This window comes from Triturus cristatus, chromosome 6, assembly GCF_964204655.1.
Source record: "Triturus cristatus chromosome 6, aTriCri1.1, whole genome shotgun sequence".
NCBI classification, from domain to species: Eukaryota; Metazoa; Chordata; class Amphibia; order Caudata; family Salamandridae; genus Triturus; species Triturus cristatus.
Window position 1 is genome coordinate 280458580 of NC_140589.1, and position 27847 is coordinate 280486426.

A 27847-nucleotide genomic window follows, 5' to 3' on the forward strand; every position below is an offset into this window, starting at 1 on the left:
CATACCTGGCGCACTTAGGGCTAGAAAGCAAAAGACACTCAATTGATGGGCGGAATGCAGAACAGACCAAAACATTCACCCACAGTCAAGAGATCTAGGTTAAATCCATGATTTTCTGCTCACAATGCCACCCCAGTTTAGACCTGGCCATATGCAAATCAGTCTTGACCATGTGCCTCATGGGAACAGTCCAGCCCAAACTGCCAAGCCAGGTCCTCCCTGTACCGGAAACAAGCATCCTAGGACCGGTTTCGGGGTTTCACCCCTCTTCAGCCTGGATAGCTTGATTCCAGTGGCACAGTGAACCCAGGACCCACGGCTGGGCATACCTGGCTCACTTAGGGCGAAAAAGCTAAATACACTCAATTGATGGACGGAATGCAGAACAAATAAAAACATTCACCCCCAGTCAAGAGATCTGGGTTAAATCCATCATTCTTTTGCTCACCATGCCACCCCAGTTTAGACCTGGTCATATGCAAATCTGTCTTGACCCTGTGCCTCATGGGAACTTCCAGCCACAACTGCCAAGCCAGGTCCTCCCTGGACCGGAAACAAGCATCCTAGGCCCGGTTTCTGGGTTTCACCCCTCTCCAGCCAGGATAGCTTGAATCCAGTGGCACAGTGAGCCCAGGACTCACGTCTGGGCATATCTGGCGCTTTTAGGGCGAGAAAGCAAAAGACACACAATTGATGGATGGAATGCAGAACAAATCAAAACATTTACCCCCAGTCAAGAGATATGGGTTAAATCTATCATTCTTTTGCTCACCATACCACCCCAGTTTAGACCTGGCCATATGCAAATCAGTCTTTACCCTGTGCCTTATGGGATCAGTCCAGCCCAAATTGCTAAGCCAGGTCCTCCCTGGACCGGAAACAAGCATTCTGGGACCAGTTTGGGGGTTTCACCCCTCTTCAGCCAGGATAGCTTGATTTCAGTGGCACAGTGAGTCCCTGAACCTATGTCTGGGCATACCTGGCGCACTTAGGTCGAGAAAGCAAAAGACACACAATTGATAGACGGAATGTAGAACAAATCAAAACATTCACCCCCAGTCAAACGATCTGGGTTAAATCCATCATTCGTTTGCTCACCATGCCACCCCAGTTTAGACCTGGCCATATGCAAATCAGTCTTGACCCTTCGTCTCATGGGAACAGTCCATCCCAAACTGCCAAGCCAGGTCCTCCCTGTACCGGAAACAAGCATCCTAGGACCAGTTTCGGGGTATCACCCCTCTTCAGCCTGGATAGCTTGATTCCAGTGGCACGGTGAGCCCAGGACCCACGTCTGGGCATTCCTGGCGCAGTTGGGGCGAGAAAGCAAAAGACACACAATTGATGGACGGAATGCAGAACAAATCAAAACATTCACCCCCAGTCAAGAGATCTGGATTAAATCTATCATTCTTTTGCTCACCATGCCACCCCAGTTTAGACCAGGCCATATGCAAATCAGTCTTGACCCTGTGCCTCATGGGAACAGTCCAGCCCGAATTACCAAGGCAGGTCCTCCCTGGACCGGAAACAAGCATTCTAGGACCAGTTTTAGGGTTTCACCCCACTTCAGCCAGGATAGCTTGATTTCAGTGGCACAGTGAGACCCCGAACCTATGTCTGGGCATACCTGGCGCACTTAGGTCGAGAAAGCAAAAGACACACAATTGATAGACGGAATGCAGAACAAATCAAAACATTCACCCCCAGTCAAAAGATATGGGTTAAATCCATCATTCTTTTGCTCACCATGCCATCCCAGTTTAGACCTGGCCATATGCAAATCAGTCTTGACCCTGTGTCTCATGGGAACAGTCCAGCCCAAACTGCCAAGCCAGGTCCTCCTTGTACCGGAAACAAGCATCCTAGGACCGGTTTCGGGGTTCCACCCCTCTTCAGCCTGGATAGCTTGATTCCAGTGGCACAGTGAGCCCAGGACCCACGTCTGGGCAAACCTGGCGCAGTTTGGGCGAGAAAGCAAAAGGCATACAATTGATGGACGGAATACATACCAAATCAAAACATTCACCCCCAGTCAAGAGATCTGGATTAAATCCATCATTCTTTTTCTTACCATGCCACCCCAGTTTAGACCTGGCCATATGCAAATCAGTCTTGACCCTGTGCCTCATGGGAACAGTCCAGCCTGAACTGCCATGCTAGGTCCTCCCTGGACTGGAAACAAGCATTCTGGGACCGGTTTCGAGGTTTCACCCCTCTTCAGCCAGGATAGCTTGATTCCAGTGGCACAGTGAGCCCAGAACCCACATCTGGGCATACCTGGCGCACTTAGGGCGAAAAAGCAAAAGACACACAATTGATGGACGGAATGCAGACCAAATCCAAACATTCACCCCAAGTCAATAGATCTGGTTTAAATCCATCATTCTTTTGCTCACCATGCCACCCCAGTTTAGACCTGGACATATGCAAATCAGTCTTGAGCCTGTGCCTCATGGGAATTTCCAGCCCGAACTGCCAAGCCAGGTCCTCCCTGGACCAGAAACAAACATGCTAGGACCGGTTTCGGGGTTTCACCCCTCTTCAGCCTGGATAGCTTGATTCCAGTGGCACAGTGAGCCCAGGACCCACGTCTGGGCATACCTGGCGCAGTTAGGGCGAGAAAGCAAAAGACACACAATTGATGGACGGAATACATAATAAATCAAAACATTCACCTCCAGTCAAGAGATCTGGATTAAATCTATCATTCTTTTTCTTACCATGCCACCCCAGTTTAGACCTGGCCATATGCAAATCAGTCTTGACCCTGTGCCTCATGGGAACAGTACAGCCCGAACTGCCATGCCAGGTCCTCCCTGGACCGGAAACACGCATTCTCGGACCGGTTTCGGGGTTTCACCCCTCTTCTGCCAGGATAGCTTGATTCCAGTTGCACAGTGAGCCCAGGACCCACGTCTGTGCATACCTGGCGCACTTAGGGCAAAAAAGCAAAAGACACACAATTGATGGACAGAATGCAGAACAAATCAAAACATTCACCCCCAGTCAATAGACCTGGGTTAAATCCATCATTCTTTTGCTCACCATGCCACCCCAGTTTAGGCCTGGCTATTTGCAAATCAGTCTTGAGCCTGTGCCTCATGAGAACTTCCAGCCTGAACTGCCAAGCCATGTCCTCCCTGAACCGGAAACAAGCATCCTAGGACCGGTTTCGGGGTTTCACCCCTCTTCAGCCAGGGTAGCTTGATTCCAGTGGCACAGTGAGCCCAGGACCCACGTCTGGGCATACCTGGCGCACCTAGGGTGAGAAAGCAAAAGACACACAATTGATGGACGGAATGCAGAACAAATCAAAACATTTACCCCCAGTCGAGAGATATGGGTTAAATCTATCATTCTTTTGCTCACCATGCCACCCCAGTTTAGACCTGGCCATATGCAAATCAGTCTTTACCCAGTGCCTTATGGGATCAGTCCAGCCCAAATTGCCAAGCCAGGTCCTCCCTGGACCGGAAACAAGCATTCTGGGACCAGTTTTGGGGTTTCACCCCTCTTCAGCCAGGATAGCTTGATTTCAGTGGCACAGTGAGTCCCTGAACCTATGTCTGGGCATACCTGGCGCACTTAGGTCGAGAAAGCAAAAGACACACAATTGATAGACGGAATGTAGAACAAATCAAAACATTCACCCCCAGTCAAACGATCTGGGTTAAATCCATCATTCTTTTGCTCACCATGCCACCCCAGTTTAGACCTGGCCATATGCAAATCAGTCTTAACCCTTTGTCTCATGGGAACAGTCCATCCCAAACTGCCAAGCCAGGTCCTCCCTGTACCGGAAACAAGCATCCTAGGACCTGTTTCGCGGTTTCACCCCTCTTCAGCCGGGATAGCTTGATTCCAGTGGCACAGTGAGCCCAGGGCCCATGTCTGGGTATGCCTGGCTCACTTAGGGCGAAAAAGCAAAATACACACAATTGATGGACGGAATGCAGAACAAATCAAAACATTCACCCTCAGTAAAGAGATCTGGGTTAAATCCATCATTCTTTTGCTCACCATGCCACCCCAGTTTAGACCTGGCCATATGCAAATCAGTCTTGACCCTGTGCCTCATGGGAACTTCCAGCCACAACTGCCAAGCCAGGTCCTCCTTGGACCGAAAACAAGCATCCTAGGACCGGTTTCAGGGTTTCACCCCTCTTCAGCCAGGATAGCTTCATTCTAGTGGCACAGTGAGCCCAGGACCCACGTCTGGACATACCTGGTGCACTTAGGGCTAGAAAGCAAAAGACACTCAATTGATGGGCGGAATGCAGAACAAACCAAAACATTCACCCACAGTCAAGAGATCTAGGTTAAATCCATGATTTTCTGCTCACAATGCCACCCCAGTTTAGACCTGGCCATATGCAAATCAGTCTTGACCATGTGCCTCATGGGAACAGTCCAGCCCAAACTGCCAAGCCAGGTCCTCCCTATACCGGAAACAAGCATCCTAGGACCGGTTTCGGGGTTTCACCCCTCTTCAGCCTGGATAGCTTGATTCCAGTGGCACAGTGAACCCAGGACCCACGGCTGGGCATACCTGGCTCACTTAGGGCGAAAAAGCAAAATACACTCAATTGATGGACGGAATGCAGAACAAATAAAAACATTCACCCCCAGTCAAGAGATCTGGGTTAAATCCATAATTCTTTTGCTCACCATGCCACCCCAGTTTAGACCTGGTCATATGCAAATCTGTCTTGACCCTGTGCCTTATGGGAACAGTCCAGCCCGAACTGCCAAGCCAGGTCCTCTCTGGACAGGAAACAAGCATCCTAGGACCAGTTTCAGGTTTTCACCCCTCTTCAGCCAGGATAACTTGACTCCAGTGGCACAGTGAGCCCAGGACCCACATCTGGTCATACCTGGTGCAGTTAGGGCGAGAAAGCAAAAGACACAGAATTGATGGACGGAATGCAGAACAAATAAAAACATTCACCCCCAGTCAAGAGATCTGGGTTTAATCCAGCATTCTTTTGCTCACCATGCCACCCCAATTTAGACCTGGCCATATGCAAATCAGTCTTGACCCTGTGCCTCATGGGAACAGTGCAGCCAGAACTGCCAAGGCTGGTCCTTCCTGGACCGGAAACAAGCATCCTAGGACCGGTTTCTGGGTTTTACCCCTCTTCAGCCAGGATAGCTTGATTCCAGTGGCACAGTGAGCCCAGGACCCACGTCTGGGCATACCTGGCGCACTTAGGGCGAAAAAGCAAAAGACACACAATTGATGGAAGGAATGCAGAACAAATCAAAACATTCACCCCCAGTCAAAAGATCTGTGTTAAATCCCTCATTCTATTTCTCACCATGCCACCCCAGTTTACACCTGGCCATCTACAAATCAATCTTGACCCTTTGCCTCATGGGAACAGTCCAGCCCGAACTGCCAAGCCAGGTCCTCCCTGGACCGGAAACAAGCATCCTAAGACCGGTTTCGGGGTTTCACCCCTCTTCAGCCTGGATAGCTTGATTCCAGTGGCACAGTGAGCCCAGGACCCACGTCTGGGCATACCTGGCACAGTTAGGGCGAGAAAGCAAAAGACACACAATTGATGGACGGAATACATAACAAATCAAAACATTCACCCCCAGTCAAGAGATCTGGATTAAATCCATCATTCCTTCTCTTACCATGCCACCCCAGTTTAGACCTGGCCATATGGAAATCAGTCTTGACCCTGTGGCTCATGGGAACAGTCCAGCCCGAACTGCCATGCCAGGTGCTCCCTGGACCGGAAATAAGCATCCTAGGACCTGATTTGGGGTTTCACCCCTCTTCAGCCAGGATAGCTTGATTCCAGTGGCACAGTGAGCCCAGGGCCCATGTCTGGGCATACCTGGCTCACTTAGGGCGAAAAAGCAAAATACACACAATTGATGGACGGAATGCAGAACAAATCAAAACATTCACCCTCAGTAAAGAGATCTGGGTTAAATCCATCATTCTTTTGCTCACCATGCCACCCCAGTTTAGACCTGGCCATATGCAAATCAGTCTTGACCCTGTGCCTCATGGGAACTTCCAGCCACAACTGCCAAGCCAGGTCCTCCTTGGACCGGAAACAAGCATCCTAGGACCGGTTTCAGGGTTTCACCCCTCTTCAGCCAGGATAGCTTCATTCTAGTGGCACAGTGAGCCCAGGACCCATGTCTGGACATACCTGGCGCACTTAGGGCTAGAAAGCAAAAGACACTCAATTGATGGGCGGAATGCAGAACAGACCAAAACATTCACCCACAGTCAAGAGATCTAGGTTAAATCCATGATTTTCTGCTCACAATGCCACCCCAGTTTAGACCTGGCCATATGCAAATCAGTCTTGACCATGTGCCTCATGGGAACAGTCCAGCCCAAACTGCCAAGCCAGGTCCTCCCTGTACCGGAAACAAGCATCCTAGGACCGGTTTCGGGGTTTCACCCCTCTTCAGCCTGGATAGCTTGATTCCAGTGGCACAGTGAACCCAGGACCCACGGCTGGGCATACCTGGCTCACTTAGGGCGAAAAAGCTAAATACACTCAATTGATGGACGGAATGCAGAACAAATAAAAACATTCACCCCCAGTCAAGAGATCTGGGTTAAATCCATCATTCTTTTGCTCACCATGCCACCCCAGTTTAGACCTGGTCATATGCAAATCTGTCTTGACCCTGTGCCTCATGGGAACTTCCAGCCACAACTGCCAAGCCAGGTCCTCCCTGGACCGGAAACAAGCATCCTAGGCCCGGTTTCTGGGTTTCACCCCTCTCCAGCCAGGATAGCTTGAATCCAGTGGCACAGTGAGCCCAGGACTCCCGTCTGGGCATATCTGGCGCTTTTAGGGCGAGAAAGCAAAAGACACACAATTGATGGATGGAATGCAGAACAAATCAAAACATTTACCCCCAGTCAAGAGATATGGGTTAAATCTATCATTCTTTTGATCACCATACCACCCCAGTTTAGACCTGGCCATATGCAAATCAGTCTTTACCCTGTGCCTTATGGGATCAGTCCAGCCCAAATTGCCAAGCCAGGTCCTCCCTGGACCGGAAACAAGCATTCTGGGACCAGTTTTGGGGTTTCACCCCTCTTCAGCCAGGATAGCTTGATTTCAGTGGCACAGTGAGTCCCTGAACCTATGTCTGGGCATACCTGGCGCACTTAGGTCGAGAAAGCAAAAGACACACAATTGAGAGACGGAATGTAGAACAAATCAAAACATTCACCCCCAGTCAAACGATCTGGGTTAAATCCATCATTCGTTTGCTCACCATGCCACCCCAGTTTAGACCTGGCCATATGCAAATCAGTCTTGACCCTTCGTCTCATGGGAACAGTCCACCCCAAACTGCCAAGCCAGGTCCTCCCTGTACCGGAAACAAGCATCCTAGGACCAGTTTCGGGGTATCACCCCTCTTCAGCCTGGATAGCTTGATTCCAGTGGCACGGTGAGCCCAGGACCCACGTCTGGGCATTCCTGGCGCAGTTGGGGCGAGAAAGCAAAAGACACACAATTGATGGACGGAATGCAGAACAAATCAAAACATTCACCCCCAGTCAAGAGATCTGGATTAAATCTATCATTCTTTTGCTCACCATGCCACCCCAGTTTAGACCAGGCCATATGCAAATCAGTCTTGACCCTGTGCCTCATGGGAACAGTCCAGCCCGAATTACCAAGGCAGGTCCTCCCTGGACCGGAAACAAGCATTCTAGGACCAGTTTTAGGGTTTCACCCCACTTCAGCCAGGATAGCTTAATTTCAGTGGCACAGTGAGACCCCGAACCTATGTCTGGGCATACCTGGCGCACTTAGGTCGAGAAAGCAAAAGACACACAATGGATAGACGGAATGCAGAACAAATCAAAACATTCACCCCCAGTCAAAAGATATGGGTTAAATCCATCATTCTTTTGCTCACCATGCCATCCCAGTTTAGACCTGGCCATATGCAAATCAGTCTTGACCCTGTGTCTCATGGGAACAGTCCAGCCCAAACTGCCAAGCCAGGTCCTCCTTGTACCGGAAACAAGCATCCTAGGACCGGTTTCGGGGTTCCACCCCTCTTCAGCCTGGATAGCTTGATTCCAGTGGCACAGTGAGCCCAGGACCCACGTCTGGGCAAACCTGGCGCAGTTTGGGCGAGAAAGCAAAAGGCACACAATTGATGGACGGAATACATACCAAATCAAAACATTCACCCGCAGTCAAGAGATCTGGATTAAATCCATCATTCTTTTTCTTACCATGCCACCCCAGTTTAGACCTGGCCATATGCAAATCAGTCTTGACCCTGTGCCTCATGGGAACAGTCCAGCCTGAACTGCCATGCTAGGTCCTCCCTGGACCGGAAACAAGCATTCTGGGACCGGTTTCGAGGTTTCACCCCTCTTCAGCCAGGATAGCTTGATTCCAGTGGCACAGTGAGCCCAGAACCCACATCTGGGCATACCTGGCGCACTTAGGGCGAAAAAGCAAAAGACACACAATTGATGGACGGAATGCAGAACAAATCCAAACATTCACCCCAAGTCAATAGATCTGGTTTAAATCCATCATTCTTTTGCTCACCATGCCACCCCAGTTTAGACCTGGCCATATGCAAATCAGTCTTGAGCCTGTGCCTCATGGGAATTTCCAGCCCGAACTGCCAAGCCAGGTCCTCCCTGGACCAGAAACAAACATGCTAGGACCGGTTTCGGGGTTTCACCCCTCTTCAGCCTGGATAGCTTGATTCCAGTGGCACAGTGAGCCCAGGACCCACGTCTGGGCATACCTGGCGCAGTTAGGGCGAGAAAGCAAAAGACACACAATTGATGGACGGAATACATAATAAATCAAAACATTCACCTCCAGTCAAGAGATCTGGATTAAATCTATCATTCTTTTTCTTACCATGCCACCCCAGTTTAGACCTGGCCATATGCAAATCAGTCTTGACCCTGTGCCTCATGGGAACAGTCCAGCCCGAACTGCCATGCCAGGTCCTCCCTGGACCGGAAACACGCATTCTCGGACCGGTTTCGGGGTTTCACCCCTCTTCTGCCAGGATAGCTTGATTCCAGTTGCACAGTGAGCCCAGGACCCACGTCTGTGCATACCTGGCGCACTTAGGGCAAAAAAGCAAAAGACACACAATTGATGGACAGAATGCAGAACAAATCAAAACATTCACCCCCAGTCAATAGACCTGGGTTAAATCCATCATTCTTTTGCTCACCATGCCACCCCAGTTTAGGCCTGGCTATTTGCAAATCAGTCTTGAGCCTGTGCCTCATGAGAACTTCCAGCCTGAACTGCCAAGCCATGTCCTCCCTGAACCGGAAACAAGCATCCTAGGACCGGTTTCGGGGTTTCACCCCTCTTCAGCCAGGGTAGCTTGATTCCAGTGGCACAGTGAGCCCAGGACCCACGTCTGGGCATACCTGGCGCACCTAGGGTGAGAAAGCAAAAGACACACAATTGATGGACGGAATGCAGAACAAATCAAAACATTCACCCCCAGTCAAGAGATCTGGGTTAAAATCATCATTCTTTTGCTCACCATGCCACTGGAATCAAGCCATCCTGGCTGAAGAGGGGTGTAACCCCAAAACCAGTCCTAGGATTCTTTTTTCCAGTCCAGGGATGACCTGGCTTGGCAGTTCGGGCTGGACTGTACCCATGAGGCACAGGGTCAAGAATGATTTGCATATGGCTGGGTTCAAAGTGGAACAGCATGGTGAGCAAAAAAAACCTGGATTTAGGCCCAGATCTCTGTACTGGGGTGAATGTATGACATTGTTCTGCATTCTGTCCATCAACTGTTGTTTTTGCATTTGTCACCCTGAGTGGGAAGGGTATGCCCAGACGTGGGTCCCGTGCTCTCCATGCCACTGGAATCAAGCTATCCTGGCTGAAAAGTGGTGAAACCCAGAAACCGGTCCTAGGATGCTTGTTTCCAGTCCAGGGAGGACCTGGCTTGGCAGTTCGGGCTGGACTGTACCCATGAGGCACAGGGTGAAGTCTGACTTGCATAAGGCTGGGTTCAAACTGGAACAGCATGGTGAGCAAAAAAAACATGTATTTAGGCCCAGATCTCTGTACTGGGGTGAATGTATGACATTGTTCTGCATTCTGTCCATCAACTATTGTTTTTGCATTTGTCACCCCGAGTGGGAAGGGTATGCCCAGACGTGGGTCCTGGGCTCACTGTGCCACTGGAATCAAGCTATCCAGGCTGAAGAGGGGTGAAACCCCGAAACCGGTCCTAGGATGCTTGTTTCCGGTACAGGGAGGACCTGCCTTGCAGTTCAGGCTGGACTGTACCCATGAGGCACTGGGTCAAGACTGATTTGCATATGGCTGGGTTCAAACTGGAACGGCATGGTGAGCAGAAAAAACATGGATTTAGGCCCAGATCTCTGTACTGGGGTGAATGCATGACATTGTTCTGCATTCTGTCCATCAACTGTTGTTTTTGCACCTATTTGTTCCTATGGCATCTCGGAAAACTCTGGTAATCCGGACAGGGGAACAAACTCAGTGGTAACCATTGATCCTCTGAATAAGTACCACACAAAGCTTTCAGAAATAGAAGTTCATCCAGTGAATGTGGCCCAGGGAGGCACTTGAGTCAATCCTAACGCATCAAACGATCTCAAGGTTGTATCTTGGAATGTGGCAGGCATCAAAAGCCAACTAGACTCCCCGACTGGGGGGGGTTCGTGGATACCTGTGACATTTGCATGTTCCAGGAATCCTGGTCAACTGAAGAACCAACTCGTATGGGTTTTGCTTCATTTTACAGACCTGCCATATACAGGGGACGGGGTAGACTCTCAGGCGGGCTCTGCACGTGGGTTGTGTGTCATCTAGGATGTACAATCACTCCAGTGGCTAACTATTCCCCAGACAGATTGTGCCTCCTACTGACTTTCACTTCAAAGTTTAAAATCGCCCTAATTAACATCTTGACAGTCTGCTATCTGGCCTCTCAAATAATGCTCTAGTAGTGCTGGGTGGAGACCTAAACTGCCAATTTGAACCATTGAAAGACTTAACTGGAACACCTGTTACAAAGGAGGACGAGCTGTGGGCTATTCCTGAGACCAATATTTCTCCGATTAGGGCTTGGACACCTCTGGCACTGCAAATTAAAGCACTTACATTAAAGCATTCTTAGCGAGCCTGTAGTGGTCGCTTCAGCTCAGACTCTCCTGGGAACCACACCTACAATAGAGTTGGCCACTCACCCATCCTGGACTATATCCTAATTGAAACCAGGTTGTGGGCCTTGGTCAAGGATTTCACTGTCTGGCCGTGCCATGATAGTGACCATAACGCATTCATACTATTATTCGCTTTGCCAACAAACAGAGATAAACCATCAAAATCATATGCTACTGACCAAAGACCGACACTAACTAACACCAGGCTGAAAGTCAGGTGGGCATGGCTAGAAAAATCGCACAAAAAAATGTCCCTCCTATTTGAAGCCATTATTCACAACTTTGAGGCCATATCAGGGCTTGTGAAGTATGGAGACCTCGCTGCCTCCCTTGCAGAGGTTGCAAAGATTAATGAGTCCACTATCTCTAAGCTGAATGAGGTGTTTTGGACCGCGTGTACATGGGGTTGTGGGAGGAAGCCAAAGCAGTCGTGGTTTAATGATAGTTGTCGGGCGGCAAAAAAGGCATTGATAGAGTCCATAAAATCAAAGTGTAACACTGCAGTAAAATCAGCAAGGTCCCTCTACAAAGCCACCATTGTATCTGCTAAAACCACATGGGAAATGGATCAATGGGATAGTTTGAAACTGGCTCTGGAGTCTAAAGACATGAAAACATTCTGGAGTATCATATCTACAGGTAGTAAGAAAAGGGCAGGCGGCCCTCGAGCCAAACATAGCGGCTGATAGTTGGAGAGAGCATTTTCTGGCCCTCTATGCCTCATATGATGCTGTGGCTAGTAGCCGGACACCAGCAAACCCGACTCCCTTGGTGTCTGAGATAGCTATTCCCGAGATTGCTCTGGCAGAAGTCACTAAAGCCCTAAGCAGAATAGTTCCAGGTAAGGCTGCTGGCCTCGAAAAGATACCAGGGGATCTGTATCGGGCAGAACCCAAGATCTGGGGTCCTTATTTCTGGGTGGTGTTTAATGCCATTTTGCAGGGAATGGCCCCTCCTGTGACCTGGCTTGGCTCTGAGATCCTTCCGGTATATAAAAAGGGATCACCGTTATCACCCACAACCTACAGACCGATCAGTCTGATCGATGTCAACAAAAGGTATTTGCCAGGATTCTATTAGAGCGTTTGCAATCCTGGTTGGAGGAACAAATGATGTTGAACCCTTTACGGGCCGGCTTTAGGGAAAAAACATCAACAATAGACCATATCTGTTGGCTCCAACTTCTTTATTGGAAAACAGTACATCTAGGAGGCAGCCTGTATCTGGTCTTTGTGGATCTCAAGAGTGCATTTGATCTGGTACCCAGAGATGCTCTGAGGAGGGTTCTGAGTGAACTAGGAGTTCCCCTTTATCTTTTAGATATATTGAGAAGGTCACACAATGGAAACTACACCCAAATTAGATATGGGAAAAATCGGAAACTTACACAGCCCATCCCTGTAAACATGGGGGTAAGACAGGGATGTGTGCTCGCCCCGACCTTTTCTGCATCTACATAAACGGACTGGTAAGTGTGCTGAGAGAATGTAACGACATAGACGCCCCTAAACTAGCGCACAAGCAAATCCCGGCCATGATGTTTGCAGACGATACCCTACTCTCCAAGTCTCCCATGGGTATTCAGAGAATCTTAGACAGGTTCTGTGAGTTTTGTAGGTCTAGGGGGCTGGAGATTAACATTCAAAAACAAAATTTATGGTCTTCAACCCTAACAAATCAACCCGCCCCAGCCCATGTATGAATGGTACTCCACTGGAGCGGGTATCCGTATTTGACTACCTGGGCCTTACACTCACTTAAAACATGACCTGGTGGCCTCAAATCTTAAACTGATCCAGACCACAGGTGGCATGGCCAAGTTCTTTAGAAAGGGATTTGACAAACTGGTAAGCCCTGTTAGGGAGATTTATAAAACCCAGGTTAGGAGTGCTGCCCTATATGGGGATGAACTCTGGGGGCAATCTACCCTTAGGCCTATTGTTAAAACCAAGAACAACTTTCTTAGGCAACTACTCGGATTACCGATAAGTTCCCCTCTAATTCCACTACATATGGATCTAGGGGTGAGACCCATTGCAGAGGAAATTGGATGCAGGCCTCTACTCTTTTAGCGGCGCGTCTGGGTGACATCGGAACTGGACGAGTATAGATCTGAGCTCTTAGAAATTTTGAGACTCCCGGCACAGGAAAGCTGCCATGGTTTGCACATATTAGGGCAGGCCTTTGTGCAATTGGCCGAAATGACCTTTGGGATAACCCAGATACAGCATGTTTGAGAACCCCTCGTAAACAACTAAGTACTAGTTACTGGGGTGGAAAACCTGATAAACTCTACGAAGATTCTACCACTGGTACTCTTACATCACACTTTCTGGATGTGAAGGTCACGTACAATTTGGAGGCATGCCTAGAACAAATCCGTCCGGCATTAGCCAGGAAACTGTATGTGCAGTTTCGGCATGGCTGCCTCCCCTTGTGTGCCTTCACCAACAAATGGTCTAGTGGCACTCCACTGGGGTGCCCAGCATGTAACTCGGGTGAGGAGTCTGAACTCCATGTTTGCTTCTTTTGAAAGGGATACCATACAATTAGACACAGATGGCTGATCCAGTTGAGTAAAAACCTTGGCACAACACATTGCACAGAAGCATTCAAGCTCCTAAAATAAAACAACGAACACCATATTGCTTATGCGGTCTCACGCTTTCTAAACTCAACGTGGTGGGTAAGGACGAATGTTCTCAAAGTATAAAATAAGGATTGGGCAATGTGATTGACCTTACTGTTTTAAACTTAGGAATCATTTATACCTATAAATGTTTTAACCCTGTTTTTTTTAATTCTTTTTAACAGTTTTAGCTATGTTTGTATTTATCTGTGTTCATTCGTTTATGGTGTATAAACCAAAATAAAGAAATATATGTTGATGATGATGATCATATTGAAACCACAACATTTATGTATAACACCTATCAATAAGTTTCAAAATTCAAATCATGGAAGAATATTTTTTTTTAAAAGAAGGTTCCTCATATTCAATGAGTTGATTAACAGTTTTAATCTGAGGAGGTTGCTACAGAAATAATCAAAATTGCTAAAATGGTTATGGCACCACCAATGAATGATTTAAGTTGTGATTAGAATCAGTTATGATCCTCTTTATAAGCACTGTTGTTACAACAATCAAATATTGTCCTTCACGTCAATATATTTTCAATGGACCAAGGAAATTAAGCTGGCTGAAACTCTCAACTATGTCTATTGATAGGCAGATGTAATGAATGCCAGAGCAGCCCATTTAAAAAAAGAGAATGGAAATACAATGGCAGGTAAATGTTCTATTGTCTTTGCCACCGTATTTCAGATAGGATGATTTATATTTTATTTTTTTCAATTGCATATCGATGACGAAAATTAAAAAAAAAATCATAGTTTGACAGAAGTTGTCTTTCATTATTGGAAAAGGGGTCTGCCCAAAGGCCACCTAAGCTCTAAACACTTTTTATTGAGTAAGGAGTACCAAGCCCAGTTTATCAGTTTATAGAACCACTGACTCCATGGCTTAATCATGGTTGATATGTATCAAGTCATGCTACACAAACCTGTTTCAACTAAGTACAATAATGACAATATACTGGATTTCTGCAACCTTAATAGTTATGTACGCCTATCTCACAGCACACCTCACCATACAACACTGTGTCACTGATACATATAAAGGAAGACACTTGATGCAACACATCACACCTACCCCAAAAATTCACCACACCATCCAACACCAGGACCACACATACTATGCCAAACCATACAACCCACATATTTTAAATACTTCAGAGTATATCATAGTACAAAACTCCTGTAATGTGGCAAATCAAATAATCCAATGACACATAGGCAAAGTACAAAACATTGACAAATGATTTATTGTCAAGTGCTGGATCCATGACTGGTAGGAACAGGAGACAAGTCAAGAATAGCTCTGCAAAGCATTACATTCTAGAATCAGAAACATGTCATCGAGAATCATGCATGTATGATATTCCATAAAGAGATACACTACTATAATAAACCTACCTAAACATAAATGCTAAACCACTTACCAGAACTCCATAACACATTATTGCAGAAAACACCTTGCCAAACCTCATACTACAAGGCACCACAGCAAATAGCAACACACTAATCACCCGATGTGCCAATGCTTTTGAAAGTACACATGGAATATAATTCCCTGAAGGCAGAAAGGAAGATTTTCATAAACCGAATCTGATGGATATCAAAAATATCGATCTGCAACAAGATAGGGTCCAAAAATATTGACTTGCACAATTTCATCATATTGAACATATAAATGGGAGTAAAGATTTACTCTTTAGACTACTCATCTCCATGCCTTTATGATATTGTGCTAGTTAATAAATTGATATTTTCTAGTCAATATTTCAGTGCTAAAACGTATAGATTTCCACCAATGGACCTCAATATTTTGTGAGGGATTTCCAATGAGAAAATCCATACTGATATGGTGCACACACTTATAAACACACACTTGAAATAAATCTGTGCTGAACCTAGGCTAATCGATGCATCTCAACATTTGAACTTGGCGCAGCACGCATCCCTCATCTCTGAATACCATTAAGTGATGGCAGAATGTCACAAGAACAGCCTCTTCCCCATTGAGAATTTAATCTATCTAATGCGCCGACAATGCAAGGGGCGTGCAAATAAGCCCAATTGATCCCAGGGTACAACACCGATCCCAGGACAGAGGGAAATTCTTATCCACCATAGGCACATGCCATCATGAGCTACTGACTGCACTAAACAGGGCCAAGGGGCCATTAGATAAAGTGATATTGGTAATATTAAAACAAACTCAATAACAAAACATACCACAATCCAACATAACATTTTAGGTGTGTAATATTAAGCATTTTCAAGGCTAAATGTTCAGTTGTGATCATGGTGTTTGGAAAATATTTGAAGAAAGTGTGCTTAAAGTGGAGACTGGGCAGCAATAACATAGCAACAGAAAGAGCATACCACTATCTGGGAGCATGGCTAAACAATAAAGGAAAGGCACACTTGCACCTGGCAAAGACGAAAGCCAAAATACAAGCCATCACCTATGCACTGTGCAAGCTACAAGGCACATTACACAGCCCTACCACGGAAACTATAAGGAGACTGACAAAGTCTAAACTGGTTGCCGTAGCTAGGTATGCATCACATGCATTCCCAGGCAAGATGGAAAAGATCATGGAAAAAGCCCAGTGCCGTTGCTATGAAAGGCTTTTTGGCCTCCCAAATATACACAAAATGCCCAGAAAGGATCCTTTAAGGATGTACTGAGAACGATATTCGAATGGGGACCGAACCCATGGCAGAAGTACTGCCTCGAGATGGTGACTGAGTTGGGTCTATCCATAGCATGCTGTTCCCAAGAGGAACTAAACTATTCAGCATTTAAGAAGGCGCTAAATAAACAAATTGCCCAGATATCACAGAATGAAGACATAGCGAGATTCAAGGACATCGGAGTGTTGTCTGGCCTAACGAAAGCATATGAGCCACACAAAAACCAGCCATACATGAGAAACTCTCTAGGAAGGAAGTGCTTGAAAGAAATTCAATGGCTGCGTTTAGTGTCACTGCCCATTAAGGAGCTGAATCCAGGCTGGAAATCCTTGAGAAGCATAACCAGATGAAGGCTGAGTAACTTCAGTGCAGAATCGGGATTAGAAAATGCGTTGACGCAGTGGCCTTGCTCCAGTCCTGCACAGTGACCTCGCACCTGGCAAAATTTGGGTAAATTCATGAACAGGGCTTGAAGGGACCTAATTGAAAACAAAATAGACGCAAATTGTGCAGCCGCAACCACATTGACTCCTGTTGGCACAGAAGGGAAGGAACAGAGAGGCTCTACCCATAGAAAAAGGACCACGAGAGACCCACGAAAACTGTAATGCATCAAGTAGACTCTCTATTCCACAGTCAAGGATTATATAAGGATCCTGGGGCCATATGTATGAAAGCAAAAATTATTCGCAAATGCTGCGAATCGCAAAAAGCAGCGTTTGCGACTGATTTTTCGCTAAACCACATGTATGACACACATCTTAAGAGAAAATTAAGAAATCGCTAAATTAGCGATTTCTTAGTCTGCGAAACAAGAAATCTGCGATTATCCTTGCGATTTCTTAAATTGCGATTTCCTAACATTGCGAAATTCGCAAGAAGGATATCGCAAAATAAGAAGTCGCTGACACATGTAAGAAAAAATCGCAAATTGCGAATTCACGAAATTCGCAAATTAAGAAATTGCTATTAACACCAATTGCATGCAGGTGGTAAACTGGTGCAAGGTACTTGAACCACCCCACAATGCAACAGACCCACCCACAATGGCACGAATGTTCGTGATAGCCAGGAGGCTGCGTATTCGGGCACTTGCACAGAGGAGAATGAGACAGGAGCGTATATTCAGGCTGCGCATCACTCTGTTCCAGCACACTGAAGAGGACACATACCATAATGGACCTGATTGAGGAGCTGAAACCGTACTTGGAACACCCTACACGCAGGACACAAACAATTCCCACACATGTGCAGGTCCTGTGCTCCCTGCACCTCCTTGCGTCAGGGAGTTTTCAACGGGTAATAGCGGAGGTTGGTGGGGTGTCACAGAGTGCACTTTCGCGCTTCTTCCATGCCTTCCTAGATGCAATGCTACAGAGGCTCTCACATCACATTTACTTCCCCACCACCCAACAGGCATTACAGCAAACAAAACTGGACTTCTACCAGATTGCACGTTTCCCCCACGTCATTGCCTGCATCGATGGGACCCATGTGGCCATCACACCCCCATCAGCAACTGAATATGTCTACAGAAATCGGAAATGCTACCATTCCCTCAACATACAGATTGTGTACAACGCAAAATATATCATCACTGACATCGTACCCAAATACCCCGGCAGTACACATGACTCCTTCATCTTTAGGCACAGCGGAATACACAGACGTCTGAGTGCTGGAGAGTTTGGGGAGGGGTACCTGCTAGGTAAATATACATGGCACACATCAATACATACACTACATCACTTGAGGGGGGGGGCATTGACTTACCTATTGTGTTTGTCCATGCAGGTGACAGTGCCTATGCAGTGCGCGACTTCATCCTGACCCCATATCTGGATCCTGCAAATGCAAGTGAGAGGAGCTACAACAGGGCACACAGATCTACACGCTGCGTCATTGAGCGTACCTGTGGAATCCTGAAGAGCCGCTTCAGGTGCCTGCATAAAAGCGGAGGCGCACTGCAATACTGCCCTGAGACCTGCTGTAAAATCGTGGCAAGCTGTGCAATGCTACATAACATGGCAATGAGGAAAGGCACCACAATTGATGTGACCGATACAGACACATCGGATGACGAGCGCCCTGCTCCCCCTGCCAGACCTGCAGCAGGAGTTGGGGCAGCTGCTGGACGCCAGAGACGGACTGAGCTCACACAAAACTACTTATAGGTGAGTAATGATGAAAAGAGACCAAAAAGCTTGATAATGTGTTAAGTGTTTATTCACACTTCATATTGAAGAAATTCTAGCTGTCCCCAGCACATGTTGTGCACACAGTGCAGGTAATGCACAAGTAATTGTGCAAACAGCATTTTCGGGTTCATGCACCCGTGTTGCAGTGAGTGTCCCCGCACATGTTCACCTCCTTCGGTGACGTCCAGGCTGAGTGCCCCCCATGGTGTTCCCTTGGCCTGCACCCTGTCTGGCACTGCGGCGTCTTTCCCCTGGCAAAGGTGGGAGTGAGGCTGCTCCGACTTGAGGTGTCCTCACTCTCGGCAGAGGCCATGAGTGTGCTGCCACCAGCATTGGCTGTCTGCAGCTGCTCCACAGCAGTGGTCACCTGCGTAAGTCCTCGGGCAATATCCTGGCAGCAGTGTGCCATCTCGACCTGCATTATTACGCTTCTGCGTGTGTGGGTGCTGGTGGTGGTGCAGAGGCGGTTCACGGCCTTTGTGTAATTGTGTAGGCGTGCATTGGCACATCGGCCAGCCCTGTCATTGGCGGCTTGTGTGTGCCTCAAAGTGTCACAGAGCTCATGGATCGCCCCTGCCATGGCCACGAAGCCCTCCCCCATGTTCTTCTGGTCCTTGTGTATGCGGCATAGCTGCCGATTAATTGACCGCAGTGCTTTGCTTTGCAGGCGCTGTTCCTGCAGCATGCTCTGTTCCAGGCCTGAGAACACGGACCCTTCTGCTTCAGTCGCAGTGCTGCTCCTGGGCCTTGATCTGGATGTCTCCTGTGGTCTACTCCTTGGCGTTTGTGTGTCATGAATGGGCATGTGTGACACACCCTGACTCCCCTCTCTCCTGTCGGTGTCATCCCCTGTGGCAGGTAATTCGTTCTCAAATGGAGGCAGTGGGAGCACATGTGCGCGCTTCCTGCGCTGGATTGGCTGCTGCTCAGTGTCATTGCTGGAGTCCGCAGGGTGTGCAGGCTCCTCTCCCTCTGCGCTGTCTTCTTGTGGCATGCCATGTGCTGTGGATGTAAAGGGGACTACATGAGTTTGTGTTATTGTCTGCATGTGGCAATCAATAAAGTTCCTACAGTTTTTTTTGGCTAACCTCTGACACTGTATCATTCACTTATCCCCAACCCACATGTTGCATTTAATTTCCTTAGTCTCATGGACACACAGTCAGACACAGTACTACGAGTCCCATGATGCATTGCTGGGTGTGCTGTAAGACCTGGCCTGGATTTACATTTTGGGAGTTTACTATGCGCATTTGGGGAAGTGTGCATGGGATGGAGAGGAGTGCAGATTGATTTTGCATTCATCTTACCTTGACTGCTGGATGCAGGGTCGGAGCTGTCTATGTCAGCCACACCACCAACGCTCTCAGGCAGGAGAGTAGACTCCACGAGCTCCTCATGGGGGGTTGGCTGCTCTGCAGTGGATGGTCCTCCTCCAGTCTGATTTGCGTCCTTCAGTCTGGCTGCCACCCTCTCCTTGGACCTCTGGTGCATGTCGTACCACCGCTTGCGCAGCTCTTTAATGGTACGTGTGGTGACTCCCACTGCATTCACCTTATTCTGTATTTCCAGCCAGATTTTCCTCGCCTCTGGGACACGCAGTGCCTTCTTGCCGAAGAGGAGCTCATGGCTGCAGACCATCTCCTCAATGAGGACCTCCTGCTCCTTTTCAGAGAACTTATGTTTTCTCTTCCTTTTCTCTGCATCCTTGCCCTGCTGTTGTTTGGTGGAATCCATTGCTGGTTGCACTCTCCTGGGATGCCTCCTCACACTCCCCAAGCAGCCTCTGTGTGTGGCTCAGGTGAGCAGGTGCAGGAAATCACTCCAGTTTCCTGTTTGTGATGTCATCAGGCTGTACCTGGATAGCAGATTCCCGTTTTTGCGATTTCTTAATTAGCGAATTTCGCTATTAAGAAATCGCAAAACGGGTGTCTGAGAATAATTTGCGATTTTTAAGAAATCGCAATCGATTAGCGAATAATTTTTTACATCCCGTTTAGGGAATCTCAATTTGCGAATCGCAAAATATCGCAAATTTGGATTCGCTAAACGGGAGTTTGATACATATGCCCCCTGGTCAATTTTAATTGTAATTTTACCGTTGTATTTTTAGGGCTAAACCACATTCACAAATGGTCTGTGACCTCTTTTAATTGCTAATCTTGATATACCATTTGATACATGAATAACAAAGGGGCGAGACATGTTTTTTAACATAAATTCCAATACGGTATCGCAATTTTGCAACGATTTTAAGTTATTATGCAAATAAATTCATTTATTCATTCACTCCTGTTAAGTTGTGTGGCAACAATATTTGTTTTTAATGCTGCAAAACTTTTTAAAACATGGTGCTGTTATGTATGGACCCTGCTAATAAGATTAAATTGCTTGGCTATACATCCATATATTTAAAAATAACAGGTTCAGACAAATGGTTTTGTTTACAAGGGTACCGTGAGGGATCCAACTTGCTTCTGGAGCAAATCTGGCCCTTGAGTAGCAGCGATCGATGATGGCTATAAAGCCGTGGCTGGCACTGAACGAGACATCTCAAGTATATGTATTTAGCGACAGGTTTGCAATAAACTGGCCGTTAATGCTGACTTATGCAAAACGCTGAGGCTGCGACGCGAAATGCCGCTTCCCCGATTGAAATATGCGAGCCTGTGGACAGTGAAGTGTCCAAAGGACGCTGTCAGCAGCAGGCCTCGCTTGAAACCAGCGAAAGTCAAGGTTGTTGCTGAACCTGCTGGTTTCAGCCGTCAATACATGTTAAGGAACTCATTCAGGAAACAGCGATTTCCAATAAGGTGCTTGCTGCCTGCAAAGCTGTGTTTTGATTATTCCTTTCTGTTTACAAATACAGACTTTCAAATGATAGCATTTTTTTTAGAAAACTGGACTCTGCGCCTATTGCTTTATCTATCAGATAGTTCCTGCAATGAGGCTACTGAGGCCGAAGAGTACAGCATTTTGCCACTTAATGAGGCCATTAACCAAATTAAGAGGCCAGGTCCAATCATACAAAGCGAGCACTGGGATTGCATGATCTTTGCCACAGGGACTGGCTAGCTTCTTAAATAGCAGCGGTGCTGGTCTAGGGATGTTTTAGGGGCTTGTACTCTGGAAATTGATGCTTCCTCACTGGAACTTTAAGGAAATGAGCCTTTTTTGTCTGGAAATGTAGCAGCTTTATTGATGACTCTTAAGTAATTAAAGAACCCATTAAACAAATATCACATAGCAGAATACAGCAAAGGTTGAAAATATTAGAGCACAGTAAAATAATTAAAACAGAACTCGACAGTACAACTCAATGACATAATGCAAAAACAAAAACACAACAACACAAAAAATAACTCAGTACATCACCACAACAGCACAATGGAACACACTAGTACTATAAAACAACAAAACCCCCAGCACAGCTACTAAAAGACACAACAGAACACAAAGCACTACTCTACTGTACAGCAAAAAACAAAACAATGAAACAACCTAAAATAACCCATCAATAAATCAACAGAAAAGTGACATAGTACAGCACAGTGATACAACTGGTATGTCAACACAACACTGTATAGTATAGTAATGCAATATCATACTTTTACAATACCACAACAATGTTCCACAAACCAGCATCAACACAAAAAAGAGAAGAAAAATCACAACATGGAAGTAGTCAAGCCTGTTGTACATTTGTGCTACTGTGTTGTGTTGGTGTTTACTCTATGTTATTGCATTACGCTAGTATGCTAGATTGTACTGATGTGTTGTATTTCTCATTTGGAGCTTTGTGTTGTTTTGTTGCAATTTGATTTTGCATAGTTGTAGTAATCTGTTGTGCTGTGTTTATGTGCTATATTGTTTTTATCGTGGTGTGTTTTTGTAATCCTTTATTGATGTACTAATATTGTTGTTATCATGGCGTGTTTTTGTAATCTGGTGCTGTCTTCTCCTTAAATGTGCAAAATAGATGTGTGGGATATTGAGTTAGTTGTGCATGATGAGGGGCCTGAGCAAGCACCCCATTGTAGCACGTGACTCTCTCAGGGTAGCGAAGCAAAGCAGTCCAAGGCCTACTCAGTGGAGGTGGTGTGGGCTAGAAATCGCCATTTGTTGGCACGCAATAGTAACACTCAATAACTGACTGTCCAGTCAGTGTTTTTTCTTTAGGAAAGGGAAAGGTACATTTATTACATGCACACTACTAAATACTACACATTACTTTACAAATATATACATTAGGCAGTTTGAAAATACCATAAATGACATTGCGTAATCACCTTTGACACCAGGGGGAGGAGGGGGGAGTCAAACACACATAAGTCTATTGGATTGGTCAAAGGTTCAAGATCAACAAACCACATGTTATATAATACCATAATTTTGTATGTAAATGCAGTCATCAATAATAACCATGTGTAAATGCACTTGCTAATGTTAATAAAGTATATTCACCTTGATAAGTAAACACTGTCACCATTATTATGTCAATTAAACATTTTAAAATGAACAAAATGTGTCAGTGTGCATTTTGTACCCTTTTAAGCCATACATAATGCAATCATTAAAACAGCCCCTAGATGGCTTCACTTTCTGATAACATAAAATGCAACCATAGATTCAGCCCTTAGATTGTGCTTCATTACCTGTATCTCCCTTATACACCTTCATGTCACATATAATGCAACCATAAGTAAGTCCCTAAGGGGCGCTGCACTCCCAGTTGTAGAACAAAAGCTCAATCTTTGGCAGTGGTTTAAAAAAATTCGGTACAAATACCAGAGGCTCATGAATGCCATGACGCCCTAAACACAGGGTCAGTACTTTTGAAACATCTGGGGGGAAGCTGCTGCACTACTGCAGCCCCTCATACTTTCTTTTTAACATTGGTTGTGCTCCTGCCATCCTTGAGCCGCGGCAAGAGTAGGAAATCATATGTAAGGGGCACTCCAGCTTGAGGAGCAGCGATTGTCTTATGGGTGGCATTCCCGCTGAGTCGGGGAGAAACATTTTCATATTTCGCACACGGGCACCCGCATTGTAATTACATTGGAAGGAGCTTGGGGAGGAGATCCACAGATGCCCCTGCCGGCTCCCCGCTGGGCCAGCATTCGCTATTGCCAACTTGCGAGCCAGCAGCTCTTCTCGCCTACTGCGTCAGTGATCAGTGTGTTTCTGTTGTGTGGTGGCCACCCCGCACCATCCAGACATGGGCACAGGGAGAGGGGGAACAGGCCCCCATGAATATGTGACATCTCCTCAGGCGATGGGGTCCCTCAGGGCAGGAATGAGCTGGGGAGGACCCCAACGCACACGCCTTCCATTGGTAAAATTAATAAATAACCCTTGTGCCGACTACCAGGCCCTAGCTCACCCTGGGGATAATTGAAGGACGTTGCTGCAGCGCCCCACCTGCTCCAAAGCTTGGAAAAGGTTGTTGATCTTTGAATGACCATAACTCGGGCCTCGTTTAGCCAATGTGGGTGATCATGGGCTACTTTTACTCCTGGTGGTAAGTTCTAGCCCCAAGGAGCAGTTTTAGCAGACCTCCAAAGTGATGTAATCTTAAGGTAGTTTGTCCCATCAGCTCACTGTGCCGGCTTTACTTCTGGATTTTGTTCCTGGGCCTAGCAGTGCAGATCCTTCCCCCAACTGGTCCTCATGGAAGTATAAGGGAGCCAGCCTCACAGGCCCTTGGAGAGACCCACTGGGGCAGAGTTCATAGTCCTTTTTGTGTCTCAGGTGGTTTGTCTTTTAAGCAGGGGCGTAACACAGGCCCCGCAGCCCCCGCGGTGCAGGGGGCCCCTGAGCTGCAGGGGGTCCCCTCACCACAGTACTCAGGCCCAATGGCTCCAGGTTTAATCCGGAGCAGGGTCCCCACCATGTGCGTGGCAGGGGGGCCCCCTCAACTCTCGTTACGCCACTGCCTTTCAGTTGTCCATGGCTGTTGCAATCCCTGGGTCCAGCAGAGAAGCTCACAAACAGCGCCATCAAAGAGAGAGTTTCCATCCTGCGCAAGAATATTTAAAGGGAGTGAAAGGTTCTAGAAGCCAGGCACCCCTGGCCAATCCTGTTTTCTTCCCGGTTGAAGAAGGTTAAATAAATGCGGAAGGAATGCGGGTGCACGTATGTCCATCCACTAGCATTTGATATGTTTAAATAAGTTACGGACTACGTGGCAGTTATACTTGGAGTTTTCTGATCTGGGCAGATTCTATGTAGTTTGAACTCTATTACTCTGACATTCATTGGATGTCAAGGATCCATTTTCCACTATATATCTACCTATCTCCCAAGATTTGTTTCAGCACATCTGAGAGGAATGATCATTGAGTAGCAGATACATAGTTGCCTTATCTTTATTTCTTGTCTGGTGAAGTATCTTGTACGTTATCTCACTTAATCCCTGCTAAACCATTTTACAAGACTTTGGTTGTACCTCTGGTACGTTGGCTGTAGGAAAGTAGGATCTGCTTCTTATGGTCACCACCACTTTTTGCTGGTGTCTCACTGTATCCTGCTAATCAGGACCCCAGTCTATCTGCTTTCTCCCTTAAATTGCTATGTATGAACTTTAGGTACACTCCAGATTGGATACTGGCGTACCCTTATCAATCCCTAGTATATGGTACACATGTACCCAGGGAATAGGTACCCCAGAGGCCTCCCATGGGCTGAAGTATGTATTATGCCACCCATGAGAGGCCATTCAAAATGACACAACAGGCCTGCTACTGCAGCCTGTCTAAGCTGGTGTTTGCACCACTTACTTAGATAGAGGTTCACTATATCTAATTACATCACTACATTTAAAACTTATCAGTCACCTCTATAGCAGGCCTTATCAATCCTGAAGGCAGGGTGCTGGGTCTTACATGAGAGGGTGCCCCTGTATGAGTAGAGCCCCTCTGCAGCCATTGGAGGACATTCTCCGGGGTTGTCTGTGATACAGCCAGACATGTAGGTAAAGGTGCATTATAACCTCGTGGTAAATGATATCTTTAAAACGGATGTGTAGAGACATATCGTGTTTGGTGTCAAACACCTTGGAATTATACCTCCACACCAGTGACTGGTGTGGGAGGTATGATTCCACCCTTCAGAAGTAACGTTCATGGGTCACCGGTCTACCCGGTACCAGCTTTCTTGACCCGGGCAGCACAAAATGGAGGCTGCCAGCCACAGGCACATTTCCGCCCTCCTGCTGCTGAGCTGAGTTCGAGCAGAGGAAGGCATGACAATAGGCATCCTGTCACAGGGACCCTCCCTCACAGGGTTTAGTGTATTGGGGCTAGGTGGGTGCACTCTGAGATTGCCAGAAAGTCTGCACTGGGGGCACATTTGGTGTCCTTGTGCATAGTCCAGCTCAAACACTCCTGCTCTGGTGCAAAACTGGACAAAGGACATGGGTGTAGCCACCCCTCTGTCCTGCCCCTACCATAGAAGGGACCCCTGAATCTGTCCTACCCTCTCCCGTGGGTATAAAATATGTTACCTGGCTACAGGACATTAGATTTTACCTGGACAAGATTCTACTAAGAAGATGCCAAGTACTTTGACTGTCTGCACTACGCTGGACGACTGAAGAATCTACCTTGGAGTAAAGGAGTTACTCCCCTGCACTAGCAGGCACCCATGTGCATCTGACCGGCTTGCTGCTCCCGAACTTCTGAGGACTCCAAAGATTTCAGCAACACAGGAGATGGGTTTCCGAAGGTCCCTGAGGTTGATCTGCCCTCTCGGCAATTCTGAAGCCAGTATCCCTCGTGGGGACTGTGTGACCCAAACCCCTGTGCACCGCGTACATTTGCAATTATATATGCTTGTTGGCGATTCTTGAGCTTGTGCCTTGGACTCCGTGTAGTACTGACCCCGAGCAGTATTTGCACCAAAGAACTCCGGTCTCATCGCACTGAGTGCTATGTGGGCTGGTACTTTGCAAACTTGCTTGAGGTATCCTCGTGACTCCAGGTCCGTTGGCCTGTGGATCCTGGCGAGGGTCACCTTGTTTGTTCTAGGGCTTCCCTGGTTGCTCCAGACGAGCCCTGACTCTCCATTCCTTGGAGAGCCCCCTGGACCTTGCTGATCCACACTGTAACCTGTTTGTCCTCCTGCCTTGGTTGCATTTTCCAAGGCTTAATTGGTGCTCCAGCCGGACACCGACCCCTCAGCACTCAACATGCTCATGGGATAGCTCGCCTCTGGCTCCTGGTCATCATAGACATCTCCAGATCCTCATGGCTGAAGATTCAAGCATCCCATCATTGTACCTGAAGCACCCAACATCGGTGGGCATCCAATGCTTCATGAGAAATATTAATATAATTAAAAGCATCTATAAAAAATATATTTGTTATGTTAAAATGTACACGTTTATACTGGTTGATTTTGATGTATCTTTTCTCTCTACTATCTTTATTTATTTATATGTATTTGGGCTCCATGATGACTTTGTAGCAGTCTTCAAGTATGGGGAGATATTCCGCCCTGCAAATATATTTGGTAGGATTAGTATTTTGTTGTTACTTTGTACTCCCCTGTGTTCCTACTCTTCAATTATTTTTACAGGGGCCCTCTTTTTGTGTTTTCAATCCTGTCTCAATCATGCTGGAACAGTTCAAGATGGCGTCATCCAGGAGTCACAGGTCACATCTGCTCCTGGGGTCTCATTGCCTCATTGCCATGACCTTTACCATCAAAGGTTCAAATAGGAACCCCCTTCTGTGTTTGCTCCAGTTGTCTGAGCTTCCTCCTTTGTTCAGTGGACCTGGGCTGTCCCTAGCCCTGATGCAGTGTGATAGGTAATTAATAGATGCAGATTTGTTTTGTCTTCCCCACTCTTCCCTCCTTCGGAGCTGAGGGAAGCACTGTTACTTACTCCTTTTCTGTGGGCGGCCTTTGTTCTTGCGGTTGGAGATAAATGTAACTAACATGGCACAGCAGAGTGACAAACGACCTGGGCTATGATGCTGAGCTGAGCCAGAGAAATAAGACCCATAAGTTGTACAGATATCCTTTTGGAACTCCCAGTTTAGTTTTCTCACACAGGTTCCACCCTATATTGATATGTCACCGAACTTTGTAAGCCAAAGTGAAGCAAAACTGCATT